Source organism: Ornithorhynchus anatinus, chromosome 2 (assembly GCF_004115215.2).
Source record: "Ornithorhynchus anatinus isolate Pmale09 chromosome 2, mOrnAna1.pri.v4, whole genome shotgun sequence".
Taxonomy (NCBI): domain Eukaryota; kingdom Metazoa; phylum Chordata; class Mammalia; order Monotremata; family Ornithorhynchidae; genus Ornithorhynchus; species Ornithorhynchus anatinus.
The window spans coordinates 64971863-64982807 of NC_041729.1; the positions used below are offsets into that span (position 1 = coordinate 64971863).

The following is a 10945-nucleotide window of genomic DNA, read 5'->3' on the forward strand; positions in this document are numbered from 1 at the left end:
GAGGGACAATCGAGAGTCAATCCCTCAATGATATTTATTCAGTGCTTACTGGGGGCAGAGCGCTGTAATGAGTGCTCGGGAAAGGACAACACAACAGAGTTGGAAGACAGGCTTTCTGCCCACAACAAGCTTACCCAGCTGGATGTAGTGACAGCTCTACTCTCTACTCTTGCCCTACTGAGTGCTCACCTCCTCCAAGAGGCCTTCCCAGGCTGAGCTTCCCCTTTTCTCTCTGCTCCCTCTCTGCCCCCACCTTCACCTCCCCCCAGCTAAGCCCCCTTTTCCCACCTTTCCCTCTGCTCCTCCCCCTCTCCCTTCCCCTCCTCTCAGCACTGTGCTTTGTCAGCTGTGTGACTGTGGGCAAGTCACAACTTCTCTGTGCCTCAGTTACCTCATCTGTAAAATGGGGATTAACTGTGACCCTCATGTGGGACAACCTGATGACCTTCTATCTACCCCAGCGCTTAGAACAGTGCTCGGCCCATAGTAAGCGCTTAATACCATTACATATTTTTATCACCCTACTTATTTTGTTAATGAGATGTACAGCCCCTTGACTCTATTTATTGCCGTTGCTTTTGTCTGTCTCCCCGGATTAGACTGTAAGCCTGTCAATGGTCAGCGATTGCCTCTATCTGTTGCCGAACTGTACATTCCAAGCACTTAGTTCAGTGCTCTGCACATAGTAAGCACTCAATAAATACTATTGAATGAATAAATACTAAATACTCTTGAATGATGTAGTGGAAAACAGGATGATTTGGAAGTTCTCTTCTCTGAGAAATAAGGCTCTCATATCCTAGCACATAGTAAGCGCTCAATAAATACTATTGAATGAATGAATGAATAATGCTCATTTTAAAATGGTATCGGTTAAAACCTCTCCTCTGTGACAGGCACCGTTCTAAGCGCCGGAGCACATAAAAGCTGATCAGGTTGGGCATAGTCCACGTCACACTCTTTAAAACTTGTTTAAAACTCATTGAGGGCAGGGTAGATGCATCTGGATTAACTCATATCTACCACAGCATTTAGTTCTGTAGTCATAATGGTATTTGGGACTGGTCTAAGGTAGATACAAACTAATCAGGTTGTACACAGTCCATGTCCCAAATGGGGCTCACAGTCTTCATGCCCATTTAAAGATAAGGTTACTGTAGTACAGAGAAGTGAAGTGACCACCCAAAGTCACAGAGCACACAAATAGCATAGACAGAACTAGAAACCAAGTCCTTCTGACTCCCAGGTCCCAGGTCTAAAGCAGCGTGGCTCAGTGGAAAGAACATGGGCTTTGGAGTCAGAGGTCATGAGTTCGAATCCCAGCTCTGCCACTTGTCAGCTGTGTGACTGTGGGCAAGTCACTTAACTTCTCTGGGCCTCAGTTACCTCATCTGTAAAATGGGGATTAAGATTGTGAGCCCCATGTGGGACAACCTGATTCCCCCGTGTCTCCCCCAGCACTTAGAACAGTGCTCTGCACATAGTAAGTGCTTAACAAATACCAACATTATTATTAACATAGACCATAATAATAATGAGGCTATGGCTGTGGCTATCATCAATATAAATGACTCTCAAATTCATGTCTCCAACAATCTCTCATGTGACAGAGAGAAAAGATTTTTCTTTCCAGATTTAGGCATGACGCAGAACATATACATTTTATTCCATACAGATGTATTTGGGCTTTCAGAGCCCAGGTCGCCAAGGGGATCGAGAGGGGACGGAGAGAGGAGGGGGCCAGAGCATGCCATTTCTGTTGATAGGATGGGGGGAAACCACTTTACATCTTCCCTCTCTACGATTTGTTGCTAGTCCTCTCCCCCCTTCATTCTGCTTGTCCAGGAGGGATGGAGGACATAAGGTAGGTATCACACACGCATACACCTAGATGCACACACCCATGACTCTTCTTGCCCCTAAACCCCGCTCCCCCAGGGGCACCCCCCTTGGGCGAGAAAGGGAGTCTGTACTCTTGAAGCCAGAGCTAGGCAGATAACTCCCAATGGCCCAGGGCGGGAGGAAGTCACACTGACTATAGAATTAAGGGCCCCAGGGCGACTTCACACCCGCTCTGGAGGTCCCTCCTCGGAGCACCTGTCCAGAACTCTAGGCCCCCGTTTCCATAACCCTCTACCCGTCCAAAGAGGGGTGGCCCCTCTCACCCTGCTCTGGTCCCGGTCCTCGTTCTCACGCATGAGGCACACGCACACCCTCCTGGAGTTGCAAGGAACTGGTTTGGCACCCATGATGCAGTGTTTGACCCTTGACCCACAAAGGAAATGGCATGATCTGGAAGGAGGAGATACACAGTTGCGGGCTGGGGGGCAGGAGGGGGGAGCAACCTGGTTCCAACCAATTTCCTCACGGTGGGGCCGGTGCAATCTATGAGTGTTCGTGGCATCGGGTTAATAGCTGGTCAGTCGTCCACTTCCCTCGGTGCAAGGTGGTCCGGTTAGGGGCTGCACTGCGGCTTCCTAAGGACAGATGTGACTGCTGATTGGCTGATGAGGTGTGTTCTAGCCCACGGCAGGGGAGAGTGCCAGCCCAGTCTTCCACCCAGGGAGTAGGAAGCTATATGTTGAGAGGAGTCTGCCTAGGGGACACTACTCGGCCAGGTTGGGGTCGGTCACTGCTCTACTTTGTGGACTATAAGGATGCAGTGGATTGTGTTGAGGTGTAACGGAAATAAGGATCTCTTCGCTCTACTCTCTCAAGAGTAGAGTCTAGTCCTCTAGACTTAAGCGCTCAATAAATGTCATCGATTCTTTGATTCCTCCCACTTGCCCCAAACAGAGCCCTAATAACCCCGACACTAACCGTCCTGTCCGCACCAACATGTCCGTGGGGAGGCGGGGATGGAGCAGGGGGCTGGGTCTCCGAGGATGCATCTGGGTGGGGCTCAGGCTCCTTCCTCGGCCCCTAAGGATACACTCAATCAGGTCTCAGGGCAATTTCACTCTGCCCCCCTTCTTGGGTCAGGGGGTGCTGCCACCTGTGCCCAGCCCCATCTGTGCCCCCACTCTGGAACTGGACTGTCCCCTGCAGCAGACTCACATCCAGCAGGGCGGGGGTTGGGGGGAAGAGAGAGAGAGAGCACGCACACAAGAGAGGGAGACAGAGGCAGAGACAGGATAGAGCAGCTGCCACTCACCCACCCTCCAGAAGAGGCCCTGGCTATCACCCCACGGCAGTACACCCCAGGCAGTCGGGGTTTCCACCCCGCAGAGTCTTAGCCCCTGCCGACCCTCTCCCCAAAACCACCCCCCCGCCCCCAACACACAAATCCCTAGGATCTTACCTCTGAGCAGGATTGTCTGGGAGACTTCTCCAGGGGGCAGCAAGTAGATGGGCTTCTGCTTTCTCTCCTCCTGTAGCCGAGGTCCTGAATACTTACCCAGTGCCAGGCTGGTCCTTCACCCCTGCCCCTCCTCCCCTCTCCCACAATAGAGCCTGATGGAGGCATCTGACCCCAAGTTTGGTCTGACGAGTCAGACCCCACCTCATTAAGCAACTTCTTGGGCCAGTTGGGTGCAGGAAACACAGCCCCTGCCCACTGGGAGCTTACAATCTAAGACAGTCAGTCGATCATATTTGAGCTCTTACAGAAAGGTGTGGATAACGGTACTAAGACTTTGGGAGAGTATAATAGAACAATACAGCCACTGCAAGCCCTGCCCCAATAAGCTTATCCTCTAGAGGGGGAAAGATCAACTTCAGAACAACACGGAACAAGTGCTTCAAAAAGTTCAACATTCCATAGCATGCACGGCCCCTGCTCTCCCTAAGTTTCAAAGTGAGTTGCACACAGGTGGAATGGCACACACAAGGTTGGTACGTGAAGTTGTGCACACTGAACCCAAGGTAAGCTTGAATCGGCAGTACGAGTAGGAAAAAACAGAGCAAATCAATACATACAGTGATGGGTGGCGGTACTGCATCAAGACAACAGTAGTGTTTATCAAATCAAACGGTATGGAAAGCAGGATGGGGGTGAGACACCTCAATTGCTAAAGACACCCATTTCAATCAGTCAATGGTATTTATCCAGTCCTTACTATCAGACAGAATCCCTGCTTACTATGAGCTGACACTCTAGTGGGGGAGACAGACATTTAACATAAATACATTTCATCCATTTAAGTTGGAGCCAAGATGAGTCGGGGGAGAAATCATCTGAAAATACTCTGCACACTAGGTTCCAACTCGAGGAGAGATTTGCACTTTGGAACTCAGCCTCCCAGGTGCTCAGTAGGGTGCTCTGCATCTACTAAGTACTGAATGACTACTGTTGCTTCGGCTGTTACAACGGCGGCGCTTGTGTTTGGGGGGTTCTGGGTCAGTCCGGCATATTTATTGAGCGCAGAGCACTCTATTAAGTACTTGAGAGAGTCTAATAGAACAGACACATTCCCCACTCACAACCAGCTTATGGTCTACTCCACACGGGTGCAGCCACTGAGCCCCAACTCATTGCTGGGCTTTTGGGGGGGATGGCGGGGCACGCTGTAATGGAGTCCCATGGGGGAGAAGGGGCAACGTGTATCTTGGGGTACAGGTATTGGGAAGCCTCCAAGAAGTCTCCAGACAGCAAGCTGAGTTCGGCACAATCCCACCCATGAGAGGCGCATGACGGTACCACCACCCCTTCCCCATCGGCAGGTCTCGGTTCCTGCCCCTGGGGGCTCACAGTCTGACGCTCCCATACGAACGCTGCCGGGACTGACCCACAGCGCTGAATCCACTGAGGATGGAGGAGGTTTCCAGTGGTTGGGGGCTGGATGCGCACCCTCCTTATGGATGTTGGAGGGCTGGGGGGTGGGGGTGCGACGGCACAAGCCTTGTGGAAGCAGCACCTTACCTCCTACCATATTCCTGGCGCAGGGTCCCATGTTGAGTTGTTCGAGGTCACTTGCCTTGGTGACCAAGGTTGAGTGGAAAATACTAGCTAACTGGGGGCTGGCAAGAGCACAAAAGGAGAGCACCATGACGACAGGGACACACACACACACAAACATCGTGAGCATGCACCCCCATGTACCCCATGGTTTTTGCTCCCTCTCTCCCCTCACTAAGACCCTCATCTCTGGATCCAGAGCACCAGTTATCTCCCCTGAAGACAGACCTTGTAGCATCACAATCCCTCAACTTCCTCCACTCCAGAGACACTTGCTTGGACCAACCAAGCAGACACTTCTCTTCCTGGGTCCCAGACTCATCTCCAAGTCAGGAAAAACCAAAACCTGTATAACCCGTAGCATGCCCTGCCTCTCTAGGACAGGGAATATTGGAACCAAATCAGAGGCTAGGCCATAAATACTGTCAACACACACATCAGTGTCCAACTTCTTACTTACCCCAGCAATTAAACAGACCTTAACACATAGTAAGCACTTCACCAATACCATCATCACCACCACATCAGCATCACGGACAATTCATTGGTATCCAAACACATTCCCCATACCACCCTCAGCCCTCTCCATAGCCCTCATATCAATAATGCAATTGACATTGACTATCCAACCCTGGCCATTCCCCCCCACCCCGCTCCCCCATCACAAGTGCACAGGCACACACCCACACAACTCCTCCTGGATAAATTGGTACAGTAGATATCAGTTAACCAAACAGTAGATTATCAACCAAATCAGTGATGTGAATACACACACACACACACAAACACAATCATATTTATGGACTACTTACTTTGTGCTGATCACTGGACGAGAGAAGCAGCATGGTGTAGTGGGTAGAGCACAAGCCTGGGAGTCAGAAGGCCATGCCACTTGTCTGCTGCAAGACCTTGGGCAAGTCGCTTGACTGGGCCTCATCTCATTCATCTGGAAAATGGGGATTGAGAATGTGAGCCCCAGGAGGGACAGAGACTGGGTCCAACCCCTTTGTATCCATTCCAGTGTTTATGATGACAATGTTGGTATTTGTTAAGCGCTTACTATGTGCAGAGCACTGTTCTAAGCGCTGGGGTAGATACAGGGTAATCAGATTGTCCCACGTGAGGCTCACAGTTAATCCCCATTTTACAGATGACGTAACTGAGGCACAGAGAAGTTAAGTGACTTGCCCACAGTGACACAGCTGACAAGTGGTAGAGTTTAGTACAGTGCCTAGCACATAAACCGCACTTAACACCACAATTATTAATTATTCTAAGCGCTTGTGGGAGTATACTGTAACTCCCAACTGCAGCCCCTTCCTCCACCTCCAAAGTGTCACCATCACCCTTTCAGTCAGTTATCCTGGACTTTGGTATCCCCTCCCCACCCCTCCACTTCAAATCCTTGAGCCCAGCTCATTCCTCCACCCCCTCCAACACCATAATCAATAAAGTCTCCAAGTAACCCAACCTTAAGCACCCAAGTCATTTCTGAGTCATCCATATGACACTCCCCGCCCCCCCCACCAAGCCACCACATCCCCACTAGTCAACCATTAGCCCAGCCTTAAATTGCCACCCCCATCAGCACCGACAATTCAATAGGCATCAACTATCAAAGCTAAACAAAAGAGAAGATAACCAAGGGGGCATCACAGGCCCTGTTTACCAAACCTCCAGAGAGGCATATTCCATCTCCTCTCCATAGCCCATAGGAAGTAGTGCCCATGGGCCCTGCATGGGGTAGGGAGAGGGCCAGAAGCCTCTTGGGCTTTAAAGGGGCAGTGCTACTTGCCCCATTGAAGGGCAACTAATGGAGAGACTGCGTTTCTAAGGGTGGGGCTGTAGAATTAGGGTGGGGAAAAAAAAGGCAGAAGGCTATTAAGGGGAAGGATTTACAACTGCCCATTGTTAAAGGAAAAGCATCCTTAGTTATAGACCCCTGCAACCCATTCACAGACTCCTTGAGGAGTGGGTCTGATTCGATCCAGTTCTTTCCCAGCACAATGTAGGGCTAAGCACCCAGGAGGATATTCAATAAATGAGAATTGATCAGCATGACATGGTGGATAGAACATGGGCCTGGGGGACCAGGGACTGTGTCCAACCCAATTTGCTCTATCCACTCCAGCCCTTACGTCAGTGCCTGGCACATGGGAAGCACTTAAAGACCACAATTATTATTAGGACTCAGCACTTGGGTGAGTACACTATAACTCCCAACTGCAACCCCCCACTCTCAAGGTGACATTACCACTATTTCAGTCAATTATTCCAGACTTGGGTCTCCCCTCTGCCCCCTTCAACTTCAAACCCTTGAGCCCAGCCCATTCTTCAACCCCTTCACTCGCCCTAATTAGTTAAGTCAGCTGAACAAAAGATAAACTAATCAAGGGGGCAACCACAGACCCTGCACACCAAACCCCCAGAAGGGCATACTCCGTCTCCTCTCCACAGCCTACAGGAAGTAGCACCCATGGGAGAGGGCCAGAAACCTCTAGGGTTTTAAAGGGGGAAGTGCCACTTTCCCCAATGAAGGGCACAGAGGAGAGAAACTGGGTTTCTGGGGGTGGGGCTGGAGGATCAGGGAAGAAAAAGGCAGAAGGTCATTAAGGAGAAGCATCTGCCACTGCCCCTTCAGCACTTAGAACAGTGCTTGGCATATACAAGGCACTTAATACCATAATTGTTTTTACTAAAAGGATCTGGAAAAAAAATCCTTAATTATAGACACCTGCAACCCACTGACATACTCCTGGAGAATTGGATATAATTCTCATCCAGTGTTTTCCCAGCACTTGGTATAGTGCTTTACACCAAAGAGGATAGTCACTCAATAAAAATGGAGCAGCAGGATGTAGCAAATAGACCACCAGCCTGGGAGTCAGAAGGTCATGGGTTCTCTTCACTGATCCACCACTTGGCTGCTGTTTGACCTTGGGGAAAATCACTTCACTTCTCTGAGCCTCAGTTACCTCATCTATAAAATGGAAATTGAGACTGGGAGCCTCACGTGGGACAGGGACTAGGTCCAACCCAATTTCCTTGAATCCACTCCAGTGCTTAATTCAGTGCCTGGCACATCATAAACACTTTACAAATACCACAATTATTAATATTACTTAACACCTGGGTGAGTACACAGCAACTCCAAACTGCAGGTACCTCCCCAACTGCCAAGGTGTCACTACCACTCTGTCGATTATCCCAGACTTGGGTTTCCCCTCTGCACCCCTCAACTTCAATCCCTTTGGCCCAGCCCGTTCCTCAACCCCTTCAGTCACCCTCATCGATAAAGTCACCACTGAAGACCAAATAAGCTAATCAAGGGAGCATCCACAGACCCTGCTCACCACACCCCCACAGGAAAAGACTCCATCTCTTCCCCACAGCCTACAGGAAGGGGCACCCAGGGGCCCTACATAGAAGAGGAAGAAACCCAACTGCCTCTGGGGCTTTAAAGGGGCAGTGCCACTGCTCCCAAGGAAAGGCACCTATTGGAGAGATTGGGTTCCTGGGGGTGGGGCTGTAGGAGCAGGGAAGGAAGAGGCAGAACGCTATTAAGGAGAAGGGGCTTTGCAGCTGCCCATCATTAAAAGGATTGGGGAAGAGCATCCTTAGTTATAGACACCTGCAACCCATTTATATACTCCTTGAGGATGGGGTCTAATTCTCATCTACTGTTTTCTCAGCACTCAGGACAGTGCTTTGCACACACGAGGAAATTCAATCAATAAAAAATTGAGGAGCATGATGCTGTGCATAGAGCACAGGGGAAGCAGTGTGGCTCAGTGGAAAGAGCAGGGGCTTTGGAGACAGAGGTCATGGGTTCGAATCCCTACTCGGCCACTTGTCAGCTGTGTGACTTTGGGCAAGTCACTTAACTTCTCTGTACCTAAGTTACCTCATCTGTAAAATGGGGATTAAGACTGTGAGCCCCACGTGGGACAACCTGATTCCCCTGTGTCTACCTCAGCGCTTAGAACAGTGCTCAGCACATAGTAAGCGCTTAACAAATACTCATGGATTCTAATCCCTGCTCCACCACTTCATTCATTCAATAGTATTTATTGAGCGCTTACTATATGCAAAGCACTGTACTAAGTGCTTGGAATGTACAATTTAGAAGCCGATCAGGGCGACGCAGAACGGACCGAGAGAAGATATGAGGACTTGGTCGGGGAAGGCTTTTCGGAGGAGATGCGCCTTCAATGGGCCCTTGACCGGGCGGAGAGCTGTCATCCGTCGGATGGGAAGAAGGAAGGCGATACGGGTTGTAGCGGGAGAGCCGTGAGGTGAAGGAAGGGGGCAAAGTGATTGAACGTTTTAAAGCCAATGGTAAGGACCATCTGCTCGACGCAGAGGTGGACAGGCAACCGCTGCAGGTTCTTGAGGAGTGGGGAGAGAGGAACTGAATGTTTCTAAAGACAAATCATCTAGCCAGCGGAGTGGGGAGCGGCTGGAGGCGTGGAGGCCGAAACAGCAATCGAGGCGGTAAAGGGCAAGCGCTGGGCTTAGCGGGCTACCAGTTGGGATGGAGAGGAAAGCCCAGATTTTACCTATGGCATGAAGGTTAAACTGATGGGATCTATGACACATTGAATACCTAGGTCCAATGAGAGAGAGATGATTTGTCTACAGAAACGTTCAGTCCGCATCTCCCCGCTCCTCAAGAAACTCCAGTCTAACAGAGGCAGGAGGCGGTCAGTCCGTCATTGGTGTTTACTAAGGGCTTCCTATGTGCAGAACACTGTAGTCACCGCCCTGGTGACTACAAGAGACAGACACATTCCCCGCCCACGACCAGCAGGTCCTTCCAGCCAGACCGGGAGTCCCGTGAGGGAAGGGGACCACGTCCGACCGGATCATCCAACATCCAGCCCGGCCTTTGACAGGCAGGTGGCACCTAATGCTAGTCAAGGAGCTGTAATGTATTCATTTATCTATATGAATGTCTGCCTCCACCCTCTGGACTGGGAGCTCGTGGTGGGCAGGGAAAGTGTCTGTTTCACTGTTGTGTTGTACTCTCCCAAGCACTTAGTGCTCAGCCCACAGAAAGCACTTGATAAATACAATTGAACAAATGAAGGAACGAATGAACAGTTTTCATCATCTTTGTCATCAATACCACCCTGTGTCCAAAAAGGGAAGACCACCAGAGAGCAATGGTTTGGGGGAGGGGGTGGGGCAAGTCTAGGTCCTTGGGTCCATTTGCACAATAAAGCTCATCAGATGGGCAGGGAATATCTCCACTCATTATTTATTCCTATTAATGTCGATCTCCCTCCTCTTATAGACCGTAAGCCTCTTTGGGCAGGGAACCGGCCTGCTAATTCTGTGGGATTGGATTCTCAGAGAGCTTAGTACAGGGCTCCGCCCGTAGTTAGTGCTCGATAAATACCAGGGATAAAACGATGAAGAGGGGATCGCCGGCCACCCCCCCGGCCGATGGGGCGGACGCTGAGAATGGGGGCTGCCCAGAGTCACTCCGGAGGCAGGCCCGGCCCTCTGTCGGGGGGCCCTTGGGGCAGGGGTGGGAGGTAGAGGGGAGGGAGGGCCACCACCATTCCGTGGCTCAGCGGCCTCTGCGGGGATGGCTATCACGGGTGTCTGCTCATCCTGGGGCCGCTCACCTGGGGTCATCTCGGAGCTGAAAGACATAGGGATCTGAGCTGGACGATCCGTGGCAAAGGACTCGGTCGATCAAAGTTTCAATCGTTGGATCGATCGTATTAACTGAGCGCTTCCTGAGTGCAGAGCACTGTGCTGAGCACTTGGGAGAGTACAATACAATAGAGTTACTACTCCTACTCATGATAGTAATAATAATGGCATTTATTAAGCGCTTACTATGTGTCGAGCCACGTTCTAAGTGCTTTGGCAGGTACAAGTTAATCAGGTCGGACACAGTCCCTGTCCCACGTGGGGCACGCGGTCTAAGCAGGAGAGGGAATAGGTATTTAACCCCTATTTTACAATTGAGGAAACCGAAGCACAGAGAAGTGAATCGTCTGGGCCAAGGTGCCCCAGCAAGCAACTGGCAGAGCT

The 10945-nt window shown here is 50.7% G+C and overlaps 1 long non-coding RNA gene across 1 annotated transcript; it reads right to left on the bottom strand.

Annotated features, from left to right (window-relative positions):
- Positions 1 to 1589: 1589 nt before the first annotated feature.
- On the bottom strand, positions 1590 to 5747 carry LOC114809237. The gene is made up of 4 exons (XR_003757012.2): positions 5710 to 5747; positions 3302 to 3371; positions 2821 to 2922; positions 1590 to 2477 (listed from the first exon to the last, which is right to left on the bottom strand). It is a non-coding gene; the product is annotated as an uncharacterized LOC114809237 (long non-coding RNA).
- Between the last annotated feature and the right edge of the window lie 5198 nt (positions 5748 to 10945).